This window comes from Chlorocebus sabaeus, chromosome 15 (assembly GCF_047675955.1).
Source record: "Chlorocebus sabaeus isolate Y175 chromosome 15, mChlSab1.0.hap1, whole genome shotgun sequence".
NCBI lineage: Eukaryota > Metazoa > Chordata > Mammalia > Primates > Cercopithecidae > Chlorocebus > Chlorocebus sabaeus.
The window spans coordinates 58879049-58900461 of record NC_132918.1 but is presented as its reverse complement, the minus strand read 5'-3'; the positions used below and the strand labels follow the sequence as shown (position 1 = coordinate 58900461).

At 37.4% G+C, this 21413-nt stretch overlaps 1 protein-coding gene across 4 annotated transcripts in view; it reads right to left on the bottom strand.

Moving 5' to 3' along the window:
• Positions 1–21413, bottom strand: part of CPNE4 (copine 4) — a 525340-nt gene that overhangs the window by 418401 nt on the left and 85526 nt on the right. The gene's annotated exons all lie outside the window — the stretch shown is intronic.

Here is a 21413-nt window from a genome sequence, read left to right as displayed (position 1 = left end):
AATGGTGATATAAAGTGTAATTTTTGGCTATAAAGGAAATTAAACCCTTAAACTAATCAATGTAAATGTGGGTGTTATCAACCAGTTGATGGAATGACTTGGTGACTTCTATGTCCCTGGGGATCAAATAGCAGGATCACAAATGCAACATGCTGTCTGTTCTCCTTCAGCTCCCACCTCTTCTTTGGTTTTTCCAAATGGTACTGTAACCTTGTTAGTAGCAACCTTGAAGCATAACTTAAGCCAGGACAGATCCTGTTTCTCGGACACAAGCACCGATTGCAAGATTTTTCTCTTCACATTGAATTTTTCTGTGAATTCATCTTCATAAATTCATTTCATTCTCAAAACCTGAGGATTCCATCCTCTCATCATCTGAGATTGCTTAAAGTCTCTCTCTCTGGTTCTCTCTCTTGTTCTTCTCTCTCTCTCTCTCATAATTTTGTACTTTCCTTTTGCTTTGGATGCCCTTCTATTCTATTCCCCCTTGCACTCTACACGCACACAAACCCACAGGACATACCACATTTCAGCTCAAACATCTGGGTGGCTAAGGAGCCACAGTCACCCAGAGTCATTCCTAGGCTGAGTTGGCTGTCCCACCTCAATGCTCTCGTAACACCCTGGGATCACCATGATGCCAGCAGAGTGAGCTCATTTGATCAAATTTATCGAGTAACTTTTGCCTGCTTTCTCCACAAAACTGTAACCTCCATGAGGGTATAGGCCCTCCATCTTTCCATCTGTGAATTCCATCAACTAGTACATGACATAAAAAATAAATAAACTTACAATTGTGCTCAAAAGGTTCTCCTTGAAGGAGAGAAAAAAAAGATTTGTACCCTTCTACCTGAATGACAAAATTTGGTTTGGGAATAGGGGAGAAAAATATAGGAAGAGAAAGAAGAGAAAATATATCAATGTATTCTTATGATGTGGCCAACACTATTCTAAAATACATACACACGTAAATGCCTCGAATTCTTGCATCAACCCTCTGTAGGATGCACTAAGACACTCCTAATCTAGAAAGTATTAAGTCTCTGACTGGGCAGCCTCCCCAGGGCTACACGTCAAATGAACACTTGAGAAATAAACATAGGCATTCTGACTTTCGGTGACTAGTCACCATATTATCCTGCATTTATTGAGATTTCAGGGAACCTAGGGACACGAGACATGTTTTCCACCTTCCTGGACAGGAGAGTGAGAATGTCAGAAACAGAGTTGATTCTTTCTTCTCTGCTGATGGAATAGAGACTAATAGAAACACACACACACACCATTTAAAGCTTACACAAGTTAAATAAAATAAAGTGTGATTTTTAAAGGTAATTAATAAGATGGCCAACTAGCATGAGCTGCTGAGCTCCCTCCAATAGGATTAACCATGGAGAATTTACAGAAAGAAGAGGCAGGTATGAATCAGACGGGTTAACAAAAAAATTGTGAGAAACCCCAAGGTGATGGAGTGCTGGCAGTGAAAAACTGGGATGCAGAAAAACTGTTTTTTTATTATTATTATTATACTTTAAGTTCTAGGGTACATGTGCATAACGTGCAGGTTTGTTACATATGCATACATTAACCGTCTTTGCTGCCTTCCTTCAAGGTTAGCCTGTGACAAGCACTGCAAAAAACAAAGACGGTTCAACAATAAACATTTTGTTGATTGAAGCAGAATTACTAGAACAGAAGCACTGAGATTTTAAGATGAAAAATAATAATACTTGTAACAAATAGATTTGAAAATAAAGATATGAACAACATGAAATAAGAAAACAATTATAATGAAAAGAAACATATGGAGATATAGGAGGATAGAGAAGAATAAAACTGTCAGTAAAACAAGAAAAGTTTTTTGAGATGGGGAAGGAGACAAACCTAGAGATGAAAGCTGATATCCCTGAGTCAGTTACCAACCTGTGGACTTTCCTCCAGAGGAGCACACTTTGATGTTCAGCTATTTTAAGTGGGAATGAATTATTTTAAAGTTGGTACTTGCAAACCTCAGTAAGCAAAATATCAGAAACTGATAATCCCACCCTTTTAAATTCAGTCTCCCAATTTTGAGTGAGAAATGTTCCATTTCTGTTCTGTCTCCAAAATTCCTTTAGAATAGAGAAAGGTGACTATTTGAGTCAAGTCTTGAAGAATGGGTTGTAGTTTTAAAGCAGGCAATAGACAGATAAAAAAGCCTACTGGAGAGATGAAACAGCTTGGGCGAAGGAGTAGGGGTCTGAGGATGGGGTGATAAGAGAGGGGTATAGAAGAATCAGGGTGTGGGAGAGAGGAAGGAGCAAGACAGAACAAGCTGGACTAAAGGAACTTGCATGCCCTTGCAACTGACAATAGCTAGTGCCATTTACTGACCATCTATTAGATTTCAGTGACTTTTCTTTATAATTTACTGTCTTATTTAACACTTATAACAACCTTGCAAATAGTCATCATCATTCCCATTTTACAGATGGATTAATTAAGATTCAAAGAATCTTTTTTGTTTGTTCGTTTGCTTTTTGGTTGGTTTTGTTTTGCTTTTCAGAGAGTCATTCAGCTGTCTGATATCAAAGTCCTGTTTGTTTCCAACTATGTTGGCTAAAATACATAAGTTATCATTTAACTTCCCTTTCTAATCTTTTAGTGGATCCCAGGCGCTTTCAGGATTAAGAGCAAACTCCCTAACATAGCACACAGAGCCCTTCTCCCATCACATCTTCATGTTTCTTTCCTTCCTACCACTACAAATGACTTGTCTTTCACTCACTCATGTGGCTCAATTATTACTGTCATGACATCTCATTGTCATTGCAGAGTTAGTTATCTGATCCCTACTCCAGACTGGGTGCTCTTGGAGGTCAAGGGTATATCTTATTTGTATTTTTACCCCATTGCCAAGTTCAGTGCTTGGCTCAAATTAAGAAGCCAATCAATGTTTGTTAATTGATGAATGAATTCATCAATTAATCAAAGAAATAATCTTTTTGTCCCCCTGTGTAAAACAACTATCCCAATACACTCAGCAGGGCAGTTTATCCTCTGTTCTTAGTATTAACCAGAGTTTCATTTTTTTCTCTGCCTGTCTCTACTTCCCACATTGCTACCATGGCTTTCTGACTTTGTCTTTGTAGCAGGACATAAAAGTAGCTGGATCATGCTTGAGAGAACACTCATTCAAGGACAACCTTAGAAATGGCAAGAAAAGTATTTCTGATTTTTTTTTCTATTTGCATTATTGATGTCATTAACTGTATATATGAAAACCACTAAAAAATATTGGATGTATGCATGAGATAAAAGCCTAGAGAAAAATACACCACAATGTTAATGTTAATTTCTTTCACAGTCATGGGATTATAGGTGACTTTAATTTTTAGTGTTGTGAATTTTGGTATTTTCTAAGTTGTAGATAAAATTTTCTAGGTTTTTAGTGAACATGCATATATTATGTTTATAGCAGAGAAACAAGAAGGATTATGTTTTAAAGTATTAAGCAAACTGTGTAAACATGAGTTCTTATATGATATCGCTGTTCAAAATCCAGAAAAAGCATGTATTAATTATACCATAATTGACATATACCATATCCATGAATTAAAGTATATGTTATCTAAAATTTATAACAATCTTCTTTTCTTAAAAAAATGCAGATATGATTAGGATTGTATTTAACACAAAAGCTTTGTAATTCCTGCTTTAAATCTACTTGGCTATAAAAATTCTAAGAGAATTTTATCATGAAAGCAGCCCAAATCCATTCAAAGGAGCAAGCCTTTTAATCCAGTGACCCCCAATGCCTTTTTTTCTTTGCCATTCAATAATACAAATCACCCATCTGTTACAAACAGGAACCTGAAAAAGCAACAACATCCTGGCAGTGACTGGCCCTAAAAACCATTCCCAAGTCTACCTCCAGACCTGAAGCTATATTCAAGTGAATGTGCCTGAGGTGTGATCACCACAAGGAAACAGCACTGTGTCCTGTCTATGCCTATACTTGGCCAGGCTTGTTACAGTAAACATCCTGAAGTGACCACTGTGCTGTACACACCCCAACCAGGCAAGATTGATGTAGATGGGAGAGTGTCAGGCCTCCAGGCATACGCTAGGGGAAGCTTCCATTTGAGAAGATTTTGCTTCCCTGACACCTCTGTCAGGACATGAAAAATGGAAGGGAATGAGCAACAGCTGGCTGCTCCTGCATTGAAGCCTGGCTTCTGGTATTTGCCGTGAGAGAGGAGGCTCTGGGTGGCTCCAGTAGAGACTGCTAGTCCTACGACTAGCTGAGGAAAAGCAGATCTAGACAGTCTTTTAAACTACAGTTGCAAAGAAGCCACTCTTATCTCTAGATCAAGGTCCCCTCTCCATCAAGGAGGCCTTGTAAAGAAAGAAATACCCCTGCTTCTGGGCTAAGATTTCTCAGTTCAGTCAGGTTTAAATTTTATGTATCCTGTCATCTTCTCCTCTCCTTTCTTCATCAATCATCAGTCCCCAACTTGTCTTCACCAAAAAAAAAAAAAAAGATGTTCAGATCTTCTGTGTTAGAAAACACCAATCATTTGAAGGCTGCACTTATTTGCTGCTCATTCATTCATGCCAGATAAGCAGCACAGATACCACCTTATTACAAACACTAAGCTCACTAGGGACTAGAGATCCCAGGTAAAGACCAGGATTTGAATGATCTTTGGTACATCCCCTCCAAAACATTTTCCCCCTTCTTATTCCTTCATGGGGACCCTCTCCAGTTTGAGACTCACTCATGAAAATCTGTCTGCTTTGGGCTTCTCTTCTGTTGGAAAATAAATAAAAAATCAGCAGTCTCATGTCTGATTTCTGCCCCTTCTCCATGCCTTCACATCGCCTCCATTAGACAGTGCCCTTGGCCTCCGAGGACTCCCTCACAGTACCACACCACCTGCACAGATCTGCTCCTTCAGCAAAGCCCCAAATGCTGTTCTTTCACACTTTCTCCCTCCCTTATCAAAATTCACCCCCTTCTGTGTCCCATTCTTTTCTGCCTATCTCTATTTTTGGAAAGCTCACCAACTAATTATCCATTCTATCAAAAGCGAGTACCCTGTCAGGGGTTTTTAATCTTTAAAGGAGCTCTCCTGGAGATGCAAAGCCTTAATGCTATTGAATGAATCTGTATAGGTGGTATTGGCTGCCTGACAAGATTCTGGGAGCAGAGAACACTTTTCATAGGAAGTACTATTCTATTGTGTATCAATGGACAATCACTTTACCCCATCTATAAGATCCACATGCAGGACAGGTCCTCTTGTCTGCAAGTGCTTTTACAAATGTACTGTGGAGATTTTGCAAGTAAGTACTTAAGATGCATTCCCTGGAGGTCTTGCCAGCAGCCAGTGACTTCATTTAACTCAATAGACAGTCGTGTTAAGGTATTGGCACTTTCCAATGGATGTTCCAATGGATGTTAACAAGAGGTAGTGGAAAGCGCCTTAACTTTCTAGTCAGAAAGGGTTCACCCTGTTGAGTCAAGGTCCCCATAGGAAACAGATGGCATACCAAAATTAGGATGAGTATGATACAGCAGACCATCAAGGGACATTGCAGTAACCCATATGCACAAAGGGAAAATAGAAGGAGACAGAACCCAGAGGAAAAGGGTTATATAGAAGAGGCTGTCTTGAAAAGATCAGCAATACAACCAGCTCAGGGTGACCTTGTAGAGAAAGGGGCAGGGGAACATAGACCCTGACCTCATTCTTTCTTCCAATCTTCTACTTGGATTTCCAATTAAATAAAAAAACTGGAAGTCAAAGGACTCATTTATTGGTGTGGTTATCTATGGGACAGATGTATAATTGTGATAATAAATGTAAGAATACCTAATTGCACAACTGTCCTTGATACATTTTATACCAAGTACAATGTGAGTGATGCTTCCTGGAGTCCTGTAATTTGGTAACCCTATTGAACACTTAGTACAATGTCTACCACATAGCAATTGCTCAGTAAATAGTAACTCCCCTCCTTGTTTCAACTGGAACAGACTCAGTTGAAAAGTTCTCAATTATATGTGATTCTCTTTGGACCTTTACATATGGGAGCCTAAAGAAAAACTCTGTCACCCTTTAGGGCTTCTTTCCCTTAAGTAGCGAAGGACTTATTGAAAGGTGGGGAGCTCTCACGCCTGATTCCTATAATTACAGGAGTTGCAGAAACAGGTGCTTTCAAAATTTCTACCTCTGTTCATGTGCCTGTGCCTCTCATAAGGTGCTATGAGACAAGACAAATGAATTTTTGCAAAGTGAGAAAGAATGAGCTCACACACAGGATGGTAAGGGTGTTGATTAGAAATATTTCTAATTAACGCATAGGTCGATACTTCATACAGGAAATATCACTATCTGATATTTTAGCAAAGACAACTTACACTTACTCATTCCCCATAAATTTCAGGAAAGTTTCAGTTATGGTAGGAAGTACAGCCAACAAAACTTGCTCTCCCAGTTAGACTGGCAGAATCTTTTGCAATATTGCTCTTGAAACTCAACTACCACTGAACAAAATCCAGCCTCAGCATACAAATACTGCAAAAATGTCTCAAGACAAGAAATGAAAACTATTTCAATGAAGACAAAATTGGTAAACCCATTTTATTAAAAAGTGAAGAAACAGCTGAGGGCTTCTCAGGAAGGGGAAGAATTAATCTCATTTTCACCAGCAACACTCTTTTTCAAAGATAATCGTGTCCATAAGAGAACAACATTCGTACCTAATTATCTTAATAGTAAGCATCATAATAAGGTGTTTGGAGACTGTGTTTTAGGACTTCCTTGAGAATTTATGCTCATATGACTTCTGTGGACCTCTTATATGTACCAAGGACAGTTGTGCAGTTAAGTATCCTTACATTTATTATCACAATTATGATCACAATTTTGAGAGACAAAAAAATGGAGACTTCCCCTTATATCACAAATAACATTTATGTCCCCTCCCCCATTTCATCCATACTTTTGTTTTGTTCTACCTCTTTACAACTCAGAAAAAAATTCCAAAAATCAACCGAAAGTCAGTTGGCACATTTTTTGTCACTAAGACAAATGCAGGGTATAATGAACAAAGGGGTCACACAACTGTTTGACCTTGGAGAAATTACTTTACTTCTATGGGCTTCAAATTTCTTACTTGTACAATAAAGGTTTAGATTAGTGCTATCAGGCACTCACCAGTTCTGACATTATATTATTCTAAGAAAGAGAAAACAATCTCCTTGGTTCTTACAGCTCCAAGTTTATTGACCTTCAAAATACTTCCGGTTTGGCACCATGATACAAGTGAACACCAACCATATATGGCTATAACTACCACAGTGAAAAGGCAATGTTTCCTATGCACACAGCAGTCAGGGGACAGGAAAATTCACAGGCTTTCCTGAATGATGTGACTGGCTGTGAATATCAGAGAGATCTCACATATCAGCTCATGGGTTTGGACAGGAGGACAGGAGGTCTCCAAACCAAAGGTCAACAGTGTAAACAGAAGTATACACACGCTGACAATTTGAAAGGCCTCATTACCATAAAATCAGCTGGTTCAGTTCCAAGGTCACAGTATAGAATCCTGAAAGGAAATCTGGCTATCTGATATATGACAGATTATGCCATTAAATACCTCTGTATCAAAGTGAGCCCAGGCTAGATTCCTTTTCAATCATCTAGTCAACATATATCAATTGAGGTCCTGCTTTATGTCATGTTCTGTGCTAGGTACATGAGCACATGATTAAGTGGAACACAAGACTGACCTGGCCCTCTTGGAAGAGATAGTAAATAAAGAAGTGTACAAATATATACCTACATAACTGGATAAAGGCCATAGAGAAAGGGTAACCAGCATGATGAGATATTATAAAAGGGATAACCTTAGGGATCAGAAAATAATTTTCTGAGGAAGGAACATTAAAGTTGAATTTGATGCATGAGTACGAGTCAGCCAAATAGCTGATAGAACATTTCAAGCAGAAAGAACAGCATGCATTCAGAAGCTGAGGCGGGCAGATCATCTGAGATCAGGAGTTCGAAACCAGCCTAGCCAACATGGTGAAATGCCATCTCTACTAAGAATACAAAAAGAATTAGCCAGGCATGGTGGTAGGTGCCTGTAATCCCAGCTACTCAGGAGGCTGAGCCAGGAGAATCGCTTGAACCTTGAAGGAGGAGGTTGCAGTGTGCCATGATTTTACCACTGGGCGACAGAGCGAGACTCTGTCTCAAAGAAAAAAGAATAGCATGCAAAGTCTTCAGGTCAACATGGCTGAGACACTGAGAACAGGAGGAATGTGAAGCTTGAGAGGCAATCAAGGGTTAGATGGTGCCTTGTGGACTATGTTGAAGATTCTAGATTTTAAGAGCAATGGTGAATAACTTGACATCATATAAGTTCATATTGGATCACTCTGGATCAGTGTGAAGAATGGATTGGGAAAGAGGAAGGATGGAATAGAACAGAGATGAGGTCATTACAGCAGTTAAATCAGAAAATGACAAAATCTTGGACGGAAGCAGTGGCAAAGGAAAAGGAGAAAAGGGAGTATATTTGAAAAGCATTCTAGGAGAAAATTTGAGAGGCTTCGTGAAAAGTGGAATATGTACGTGTAGAAAAGGAAACCCTTGTACTCTGCTGGTGAGAATATAAATTAGAACAACCATTATGGAAAACGGTATGGAAGTTCTTCAAAAAGCCAAAAATAAAATTACCACATAATCCAGCAATCCCACTTCTGGGTACAAATCCTAAGGATTTGAAATCAGTATATCTAAGAGATGTCTACATTCTTATGTTCACTGCAGCATTAGTGACAGTAGCCAAGCTATGGAATTAAGCTAGATGTTCATCAATGGATGAATAAATAAAGGAAATGTAATATATATATATATATACACAATGGAATACTATTCATCTTTTAAAAAGAAGGAAATTCTGTCATTTGTGACAATATTAATGAACCTGGAAGACATTACGCTAAGTGAAATAAGCCAGGTAAAGAAAGATAAAACACACACACACACACACACACACACACACACACGTTCTCCCTTGTATGTGAAATCTAAAACAATCAAACTCCTAGAAGCAGAAAGTAAAATTGTGGTTACCAGAGGCTAAGGGATAAGGGAAATCAGATGTTGGTCAAAGGATACAAAGTTACAGTTAGAGGCAAGAAATAAATGATAAGTATTTTTTTAAAGAAAGGAAAAGTGGTTATGTGAATAGAAGATGAGAGAGATGAAAAAATATGCCTATATTTATAGTGTGAGCTACTAGATATATGGAGGTTCCTTTTTCTGAGAAGGGAGGCACTGCAAAGGAAGACATTTAGGGTACAGAGATGGAAATCAAGAGTTCTGTTTTGATAGAACTATGTTAAATGCTGTTATGAGTTATTCAAAACAAAGATTTAAAAGTAACTATCTGAATTTAGGAAGACCATTGTTGACTTTAACAAGATCAGTTTAGGTGGAGTTAACAAGAGAGAAATTTTGATTGAAGTGAATCAAAAAGTGAGGAATTTTTATTGGAGCGAACCAGAAAGTGAATGAGAGATAAGAAAGTAGAAGCAGCATGTGCACAAAAACATTTTAGGATGTTTGTTATAAAATGTCACTAAAAGGTGCAAGCTCAAGGGAAAATATTTTATTTTTATTTTTAATTACACTTTAAGTTCTGGGATACATGTACAGAACATGCAAGTTTGTTACACAGGGAGGTATACATGTGCCATGGTAGTTTGCTGCACCCATCAACTGTCATCTACATTAGGTATTTCTCCCAGTGCAATCCCTCCCCTAGTCCCCTACCCCCTGACAGGCTCCAGTGTGTGATGTTCCCCTCCCTGTATCTATGTGTTCTCATTGCTCAACTCCCAATTATGAGTGAGAACATGCAGTGTTTGGTTTTCTGTTCCTGTGTTGGTTTGCTGAGATAAAGTATGACATGACAGGGATACAGGCTGCTAGGATAACCCAGCGAGTGAGCAGAGACAAAGCTGTAGGAGCTAGAGGGAATACCTACTAAAGCAAGGGGAATAGGTGATGTCTGGAACACCTAAAAAGGCACTGGCTGCTTATTAGAAAAGGGATGCTTCTTCCATTAATCATCAAGGAAGAAAATGCAGGTAAGTCTGTCCATATTGTGGTGGAAAAAGGGAGATTTCCTATTTGATGGCTTCTGTTTCTTCTGTGAACAGAAAGATGTCATTTGATGAAGGTTGGGAGAAGTTTAGAGATTTCAGGAGGATGTAAAATATTAATAAGTATTTTGTGATAAAGAAAAAACTCAATACAGAAATTAAATAACATATTTTGGTATTACTGAGGGCCCAGATGTTTGTTGGTGCTTATTAATTGACAATGATACAATCCTTCCCCCATGTGTGATTTTTTCCAGAGGTCTTGAGCTAGCTCTTTGAATGTGAGCAAGTAGCTGGGTTCAGTTGGGCTGGGATCAGGCAGTTGAAATAGATTGAGAGTACTTGCAAGAGAGAGATTAAAGTGAAGGCCATGGTATATTATCTGGATAGAATAAAAATGAAACAGGAAGGGACTGGTAGAATTGAAGAAACCAATAACTTGGACATCTCGACAAGGTAATAGAAACATTGTATAGAGATATTTGAGCCAGCGATCTGGAAAGTAGGATGTTTAAATTAGCAATATTGGAGGTAGGGCTTTGTATTAATGACCAAAGCCAAGAGTAGGAAAGATGAATAGAATAAACAGGGTAGAGGAGAGAAAAAGTCACTAAAGAAAGGAAGAAGCCAAGAAAATGTGAGGCCCGAGTCCTTCTGGGCATGTTTAACTAAATGAAACATTTTCTAGGATAATAGCAGAAGGCAAGGGGCTAATAAAGACTGAACAAGGCCTTCAGTGATCAAAACTGTATGACCAGAAGCTAAGGGGAGAAGATAGTATGCCTTGGTAATGTGGCTTTGAGAAAAGCATAAGGGAAAGGCTTATCAAAAGGCTTTGAGGAGGCATAAGGGAAAGGGATGTCTTAGGAGTTCAACCAAACGTCAAACTAGCAAGCTGGAAGACAAAATATTTGCAGAAGTTGAAAAGTTAGAGGTTTATTTTTAGAAAATTATAGGAAGCATCAGCTATAGGCTTTTTGTAGGGGAGAGGGCAGTGTACGGGGTCTATATAGAGGTTATGTGGATTCATAGAAGGATATGAATTCCCCTTTATGCATTAAAAAAATGCAGGAATAACTTAAGGCAGGGACAGCCAATGTACAGTTCAGAAACATAGGCCTCCTGCTTTGTTTTGCTTTGTTTTTTATTTTGGCAGAAATAGTCTTCAGGGCTTCTGATACGCTCATTGATGCATAAATCAACACTTTTGTTCTTCTCATGAAAATCATATAAAAGTAATAAACAATTTTTTAAAAATTCAAACACCATTTTTAGTGGAACTAGGAGATGAATTTAAGCTACACAGCATCAAAACATACAAAAGAGCTGCCAAAAGCAGCTCAGAGCAAGCAGAAGCTGTCCTGGGAGGGAAAAAATGAATAAATAGACATATAAAGGAACTCAACACTGATGGATTTCCTCATTTGCAAGTGAGGGTTTCACCTGAAATGCAAAACCCATATCCCTTTTTCTCAATAGTGGATGTGAGTGGGGTGAGCAGGGCTGGTAGCAGAAGCCCTGCTCTGCTAAGTCTAGTTCAGAGAAGATGAGAAGAGAGTGCACAGACATACTAAGATGAGTCTATCTATGCAGCAGCAGCAAAGGAGAGAACACTTAAGTTTACTCTGGACTCTCACCACCTCAAAGAGAAATTTCCTGTGCATAACTAATTCAGGAAAATCTAACTTTTGCTTACTGAAGAGCAATAAAAAGTGAACTGGCACAGATATGATACAAAGAAAATATTTTTAAAATGTGGAAAAGAACAAAAAAAAAATCTTATAAAGCATAGTCCTTAGAAAATGTCATGGACATATGAAAATTGTGATGAACACATTTTACCATTAGTTTTAAAAATGTAATGAAATGATCCCCCTTGCTAAGGAAGACAACAGAGCAGAAATATATATAAGAAATCAGACAAGAGATTGAAAAAGAAGAAGAAGAAAAGAGTTGGCGGAAACCAGGAAACAATCAGGAAGGGAAAAAAAAATCACAGACAAAGATGAAATTTTAAAAGGCACTAGAAGAGTACATATGACAGATAGCACAGTAAAGGACATAAAGACTAAAAATGAGAAAAGCAAAAAAAAAAAAAGACACATAAAGAAAGAAAAAGTAATTAAAGATTAGAGAGACAATGAAAAACATGAGAAAAGCAAAGAAGAACCAACCTATGCATAATCAGAGTTTCCAATGAACAAAACTAAATAAAGCTAAATGTAATTGTGAAACTGAATAATTAAAAATATATAATCAAGAAATAAATAATAAATAATCCTGAAATAAAAGCATTAAATATTTTTAAAAGTTTCTGCATGTACCAAGAAATATGTACAAAAGTAGTCAATACTGAGACATGTCTTAGTAAAGTTTATGACACAAAGAATGGTCTAGGCAACCATGCAAAACCATGGGGTATAAATCAGACTTGCATCGGATTTTTCTACAGAGAAATTCTGCACTGAAATACAATATAGCAACACTTGCAAGGTTTTCAAAGAATGAAATTAAGAGCTAAAGATTTTAAATACAGCCAAACTGTCCTTTAGTTATAAAGGCCACTGGCTAATATTTTTGAACATACAGGAATTGTAGATACATTGTAATTTGGAGTCTTTCTTGAGAAAATACTAGAGGACAGTTATGAGATGGCTGAGGAAAGTATGGCAAACAAACAGTGCACTGAATACGTTTAACTCTTCAAATAAGACCAAAATAATCTGTCAGTATTAGGGTGCCGGGATGGAAACAACCCCCTAATGCTGATATGTTAATATCTTGGCCATGTAGATACATGCAAATAACAGAAATTAGATGGGGAAAGGAGGGAAGGAGTTTAAAGATGGAGTAAGATTGCTGATTTCCCATATAAAGCATCTGTCAGTCAAACCATATCATTTAAAACTGATAAATCAAATAATAAAATATACTCACATTTAACAACACAAAGTTAACCAATAAGAAATGTAATGCCATTTCTTAAAATCAGGTAGAAAGAAAGAAGCAGAAGAGGGAAAAAAGTCAACATGCTTCCTTGTGACTACTAATTGATCCTGGTAAGATAAATAAAGGACTAAGGGTATTAAATTAATTTATAATTATCAAGATAATATTCGAATAAAAATACAGATTTTCCTAAAGAAAGAAAGGGTTGAATTGTGAAAGTGTTTTTAAAACTTGATAAAAGGTCAGGTGTGGTGGTTTACACCTATAATCCCAGCACTTTCTGAGGCCAAGGTTGGGGATCACCTGAGCCCAGGAATTTGAGACCAGCCTGGGCAACATAGTGAAACCCTATCTCTACAAAACATAAAAAAAATAGCTGGGCATGGTGGTGTGCACGTATAATCTCAGTTACTCTGGAGGCTAAGGTCAGAGGGTCACTTAAGCCCGGGAGGTCAAAGCTGTAGTGAACTGTGACCGTACCACTGCATTCCAGTCTGCGTGACAGAGTGATATCCTGTCTCAAAAAAAAAAAAAAAAAAAAACTTTAATTAAAAATTTTTTTAAATAAAAATATAAACTTGATAAAATATCCAACAATTAGGGATATATAAAGACTTAATATAATAAAAAAGTCTCAACTTAATAATGTATTAGTGTTTTTACACTGCTATAAAGATACTACCTGAGACTGGGTAATTTATAAACGAAAGAGGTTTAATTAACTCATAGTTCTGCATGGCTAGAGAGGCCTCAGGAAACTTACAATCATGGCGGAATGCAAAGGGGAAGCAGGCACCTTCTTCACAGGCAGCAGGAGAGAGATAGAGAAGCGGGGAACTGCCAAACACTTTTAAAACCAACAGATCTGGTGAGAGTTCCCTCACTATCAGGAGACCAGCATGGGGGGAAATGCCCCCATGATCCAATCACCTCCCGCCAGGTCCCTCCCTCAACACATGAGGATTACAATTTGAGATGATTTGGGTAGGGACACAGAGCCAAACCATATAAAATAGATCAGGTTTATGGGGAAATTCAAAGGGCATATCACTCAAGTCAGAAATAAGACACTGATGTTTACCACCATAACTACTTTGTAGCATATTATTAAGTTCAAACTATACTAAAGTAACTGTCAACTTCCAAAACAAAACAAAAAACTTTTCAATATAGCCTGCTGTCGATGCTATGGGGAAATGGGCACTCTCCTGCACCACTAATGGAAATGCAAATTGGTACAAGGCTTATTTATGCTGGGAGACTTAGCAATACCATTCAAAATTGTAAAGGCATATACCCTTTGATCCAGCAATTCTATTTATCTACACTATGTACAATAATATTCATCACAGCAATATTTGAAGTAGCTGCACATTATAAACAATCTAAAATCCAACAATGGAGAGTTGGTTAAATAAGGTAATAGGATATGCAAACAATGGAATATAATGCAGCTGTCAACAACAACAAAAAAAGAGTAAGAATGGCAGTTTGGGCTGCAATGAAGTGATCTCCAGGGTATATTATTGTTTAGTGAAAAAAAATGAACCAGCAAACGATGCACAGCAAATGTTATCTTTTGTGTAGAAAGGAAGAAAAAATTTTAAAATGTATGTATGTTTGCTTGCACATTTATGAAGAAAAGGAGATGGTTTAAGAAAACTATTAACAGTGTCTATTCCGGGAAGCGGGAAGAGCTGGGTGGATGTGTAGGGTGGAATATCTGTCTCAGTTTGCCTAAGATTATCCTGATTTCCCCAGACAGTCCTGGTTTTCACCTGTTTAAAACCAAAATATTACACTTACACTCTCAAAACTTTCTCAGTTTGGATGATAAGTTAACCATTAACTTGTACATGAACTGGCAGCCAGTGATAGCACTTACAAAGCACTTACTCGGTGTCAGGCACAGTTCTAAACACTTACATACTTAATCCCCACAGTTCATCCTCTAACTTCTGCTGCTATAGTCAGTGGCTCATCTTATAATGATTTCAAGCTGGCAGGATTGGGCCGGTAAAAACTAAACACATAGTAGTTATCTTTCATAAGGTACTTCCTACATCCTAAGCACTTTCAGGTAGGTATTAATAGTATTCTCATTTCACATGTGAGAGAACTGAGCAAAAAGAGTTGGAGTAACTTGCCGTAAGTCACGCAGCCAGACAAGTAATAAAGCTGGAGTTTGCGTTCATGTTTGTCTGTCCCCAAAATGTGCGTTTTGTGTTACCTGTGTGTGTGCATTTGTGTGTATGTGTTCTAACCCCGTCCTTGAAGCTCAGTACAAGTAATATTATGTTGAATTGTCAAGTTTAATTCCTCACAATTCATGAAATTAAGGCATTATGATAATTTATAGAAAAAAAGAAAATAGAGGTTTGTGCATTTAATGAAACTTTGTTTCCAACAATGCTCATATGTAATGTGTGAATCTTCTAGATTAATCATGGCTATTAAAAAGTATCCCTACTGAATACTAAACTGGAAATATAGTATGAGGTCAATTATATAACTCACACACATAGAAAGAAATAATAGTGGCCCTCTCTGAGTTGCAGAATTAATAGTAACTGGTTTTGTCTTTATATTTATCAGTATTATTTCTTTTTTTTTACATTGAGCATGTTTTACCTTTCGTGTATAAAAAGCACAATAAAATATATTTTAAAGAAAACTACATGAACTCTGATACATACAGGCTTCTAATAACATGGCCTACAGTTGAAAATTAATAAAACAAAAAGTGACTCTAAAAAAATTAGTAGAGTATATATTGTTTCCAGCATACAGGTGGAAATGCCTCCCAGAACTCTCACCTGAAGCTGAATAAAGTAACAGATTTGATTTTCTTATGAGGTAACTCTCTCTTCTAGGCCAGCTCTAGGATAAAGAAAATTAAAGAATTATAGATCTAGAATAAAAAAGGGGACAGTGAATAACAGGCACAGAGGTTTTGTGACCAGGAACACACAATTACAAGGTAGATGAAGATGTTGGTGTCTTTCTTCTTTATATTCAAGCTGACCCTTTTTAGAAGAATAAGAATAAGTAAATCCTGCTCACCAGTTTTTCTGAATATTCACAATAGTGCATGAAGCTATTTTGTCTTTGGAGTTGGTGTTAAAACTAAAGATGCTGTCATGGACTCCGAGGAGGAGGATGAGGCTTAATAAAACATGAAATAAGAGGAAACAAAATGAAGATTTACATAAGATCTATGATCCTCGAAGACACAATTAGGCATTTTAAAGTTAATGATTTCTTTTTAATCTTTATAACACCTAGTGAGTGGAATGCTGGAGCTGGCTTGCCCTGGCTCCAAAGCATCAACTGTTAAATTTTCAGAAATTTTGCAAGCTGGTTGTTAAATACAACCATTATTAGTAATTAAACTATAAAAGCTTAAAATTAAATTATATTAAGAACAAAGGTAATAAATACCCAAAAAGCATCACTTTCTAATTATTTTAGTACATTTTACTATTATTTATGCTAAGATAATTTACATGTATTATATGTGTGGTAAGGAAAGAAATACTATATTTAATCATGCTTTAATGTTACATTGAATTCAGCCATAGTGGGGAAATTTACACCACAGAGTTAGGAAACACTGCAAATCAGAGCTTTCTTTTTCCCCTTTCTATCTTCTTTTTGAGAGTTGATTGTTAAACATTTAACAGCACACTTCTATGAAATACATCTTATTATCTACAGCTACCGATGAGAAAACCAAGGCCCAAAGAAAGGTTGTATTTGAAAAAAATCATGCCATGCAGCACATCTGTTGTAATTTATTGATACTTTAATGCAAAATATTATAAAGATGATTCAATAAAAGGCTAAAGTTAAAACTTCTTGTTCAGAGGATACATATTTTAAAAACTGAGATTAAGTCAACCACTTTCTCAGAGTCCCCTAATCATCCTTGCACAAATTAGCTGCTTAATAAAAAAATTTCCTTCTGTGGCTTACAGATGTTTTATTGTTTAATCTTAATGAGTATAAACTATCATAACCCTTTGACAAGATAAGACTTTAGTTCTTTTATTAAAACCTAATACAGGTAAAATTAGGTTTTAATTAGCTTTACAAGAATGCCTAAATTCTCTCATATTACTAGAATGTTTATTACATATTATTTTATTCTTACCCAACAACCCATTATGACATAGAAATATTTTGATTCCTTTTAAATGTTGTTATTGCAATGAACAAATAAGTTTATCAAAAAAACTATAGCTAAAAAAATTGAAAAATATTTTGTAAAACATAAAATAACTCCAAGTATTTAAAAATGTTACCTTTAAACTTTCTGGTATTCATGGGCAATTAGCAAGGAGCATAAGTCTATTAATTGAGAAAATCAACAAATATTTACTGACTGTCTCCTATTTACAAGGCACTTATTGCTTTCTCTCTGTTTAAAATATGTAGTTTATAATTAAAATTTTAAAAGCATATGACCTAACTATAAGAGCACAAAGTGACCATTGTGAAAAATCTGGTAAACTTTAAGAATCAAAACTAAAATCATCTATAATCTTGCCACCCAAAGTCTACCACAGTTAATATTTTGACAGTGTTTCTTCTAGCTTCCTCCTGTGTGTGTGTGTGTGTGTGTGTGTGTGTGTGTGTGTGTGTGTGAGAGAGAGAGAGAGAGGTGTGTGTGCATGTATGTGCGCACATGCACGTGTAACATCATTTTGTTTTGCTAGGTTGAAAACTAAGAACCAGAATCTTATTCCAGTGCCTTTGATCTGGCACCCCATGACATTGAGCAGCTCTTGTCTTTCACCTTTACCTGATGAATCTGCCACAGCTGGCCACCAATCTCCATCCCCAGAAATTTCCTCCATTGCCCTGGAATCTTTTCTTTGGGACAAAGGACTTATTTGAGTAAACTTGGTAAAGAAATTCTTCCTCTCTTCTAATCCCTCTAAAGCAAGGCAATGCCGTATCCAGAGGCTAGTTAAAAAGAAACATCAGTTGCTTCATATGTAAAATGATCTCTAAGGTCTCTTCCTGTCAACCTAAGCAGACAGTGCGGAAATGATTCAAAGTGCAGGATCTCCGGTCCAAAAATGCTGAGTTCCCATCCAGTTCTGCCACCACCTAGTTGTATGTCTCTGGATATGTAATCTCTCTATCCCTCCATTTCCACAGCCATAAGTGAAAACTATAGGCTCACAATTCCTTATCTAAAACCCCTGGTGTTAGTTATGTTTTGGAAATCCAGAAGCTTTGGAATTTACAAAAGTAATAAAGTGGATATAAAGTACAATTTGTTACACCCACGGAGGGCATTATATCACCTCTTGCATATTTGGTAATGTTGCCAGGAGGGTCTGGAGCAGCACCTTGCAATCAAACACATTTATATTCCTACAGCAAAAACGTGGTAACATAAATAAAGCCTAAACAGCCTCCTGTCATTTCAAGTCAGATTTTTCCACTGAGTTCAGAAGTCTGTTCAAGTTTTACTGCAAATGTGTTTGGAGAAACTTTTTGGTTTCAGAATTTAAAATATTTTAGAATGATGGATCAGGAATTGTGTCCTTGTAATTTGTCATTGGGTTGTTGTAAATGACAAGAGTGCTTACCTATCACGGGGCCTGATACAGATCTGAGAGCTCAATAAATGTTACTACAGCAACAACAGCAACTAATCATTATTACTACTATTTGCATTGCCATTACTTATTGTTGTTATTATTTCTTATTCAAAAGCTCTGGACATCTCACTCCCTTCTCTCCAGTGCCACTGACATTTGCATTAATTCTGATCTTCCTTTCTTACCTCGACTGCTCTAATGTGCTTCTTAATCAATCTCTCAGCCTCTAGTCCTCCTGCAGCATCCATCTTTTGTTAGCACAGAATTGTTCTAAAAACACTAACATGACCTCGTATGTCCCCTACTTTCTTACTATCCTCCACTGGCTTCCCCTCACTAGCCTCATGAAGTCTAAATTGTTTAGTATGATGTACAAAACCACTCCCTCCTTGTGCATTACACTCTAGCAATTCTTAAAGTCCCCTCAAACATACCAGACTGATTTCAATCCCCTGCCTTTGCAAAAGCTTTTTCTGAGGGCCTCAGATATCCCATCACACACATACCCCATACCATTACTCTCTCTGTCTTCTCTACCATATACATATCTTCATTCTATCACCACGCTTATTACGGTGGGTTGGAACTTGTTTGCTTCTGAGTGTCCCTCTTTGAAGACAAGAACGATTTTTTTCAACTCCAAATCTCCAGCAGCTAGCAGTCATCAGCATTAAAAATGTTGATTGAACTAAATCCCATGTCTAACACTGTCTTGCAAGGTTAACTGGGTGCCAAATGTTCATCTCCCAAACATGGCAAAGCTGAACCTCTTTCTCTCTCTCTTTTTTTTTCAGAAAATAATACATGCAGGGAAAGCCCAGAGCAGTTTGGTGTCATCCCTTCCACAGTGGAAGCTAACAAATGACTTCATGGTATGGGTAATTTGGGGTAGGGAGAGATGGGCTGCTGCGTTTTTAAATAACATTCAGAAAAACTAGTGAAGCAAGACAAATGGCTGAGAGGCTACAGGTGCTGCGTAAGTGTAAGGTCTTCCTGCCCATAGGTTGCTCCTGGCTATTAGTACTACTAATATTTTACTCTCCACAATAACAGTAGCAGCAGGAGATATGTAATGGCCAGCGCTCTCCCTGGGCCCTCAGCTGGTTGCCTACCATGACACCAAAGCCCCAGACGAGGAGCAGCTGCTATTCCTCTCTCTCCCTACTGATAACATGCAAGAAAAAGAGCCATTTCCAGTCTGGCTGTTTTAACTTGGTGGGTTTGTGTAGTGGAATTGGTGAGATTTAAATAAAATCAATTTACATCTTAATTTTTTTACTCCTAAGATGCTGTTTTTTGAAGATGAATATTTCAGTGCTGGAATTGTATAATCCTTCCAAAACTCCAAATGCCAATATGCATCTAATGATGAGAGAAGATGCTTGGCACTTCTCTGAGATGTACCAATAGAAAGTAAGGCATGAGGAAATTAAGTAAAATCCACATATGTGCACACCCAAGGGCTGGCAGGTGTTTCTCCATGAACAGCTTTATGGAATATAGAGTGTTCATGCAGTCCCTAGTTCCAAAAATTGGGCATAAGTTTTTAGATAAGCATGTGCTTGAATGTAATATGTGTAGGACATTGGGTTAAGCTGGATTTTAATCTTGTACCTGGCATTTACTAGCCATGTGGCCTTCAGGAAGGTAGTTTTCTGTCTCTGAGCGACAGTTTGCTCATATGTGTTAAGAGAAAAAGAATTATAGTCAGCTACTAATATTAATTCCACATACTATGCCAGATACTTTTTACTTATGTTATCTTATTTAGCCCTCTTAAAACCTGGTAACAAAAATGACATTAACTCCATTTTGCAAATGCAGTTCAGAGAGATTATAAAATTTCTCCATTGTCACACTCTAATGACCATGGGCATATGCTCCTCAAATCTTCCTGCAAAAGAACCTATTGGCAAAAGTGTAGTTAGTGGACATCCTCCAGCTGCTATACCTTCTGATCCACACCAGCATTCATCGCTGAGGCTATATTCTCTCAGAGTTGCTCTCAGCCAATGACAGAGAATGGTTCGGGAACTAGAGATGGGCGATTCCAGCCCAATGCAGAACTCCCTGGATGAGCAGTCTTTGTTCTGGAGCTCCCCATTTTCTGGGTGAGACTTTCTCAGGGCTCAGCTGAAGTCTGAGCCCCTTCCTACCCAATCCTTCTTCCTTCCTCTCTCTTTGCACAAGTGTAGAAACTGCATCGTAGTCTGAAAGCTCTTTCTACCTATTCTGTTCTCTTCCCGCTTTATTTTTTTGCAGTTATTTCCCCTAAATTAATCTCTTGCTTGTCTGTTTCTCTCCTGGCATCTCCTTCCTAGAGGACCTAACCTGACACATACATAGAGAATATGATACACTGAGTCAAGTCCTATAAGGGTAAAATGAAGATAGGAATAGGATAATGAGAAAATGCTTGTGAAAGATTCCAGGACACTGCCCACATGGAGGCCAACAGTCCACAACCCTTGCTGCACATCTGAAACATGTGTGCTATCTTTAAGAATAGACAAGTTGCTACCCATCTCAAACCTGCTAGAAGCTCTGGTAGTTAGCCATAATTTTTTAGAAATAACTTATTGAGGTGAAATTCACAGTACATAAAAACCATTTTAAAGAAAATAATTCAGTGGGATTCAGCACATTCACAATGTTATGCAACTACCACCTTTATCTAGTTC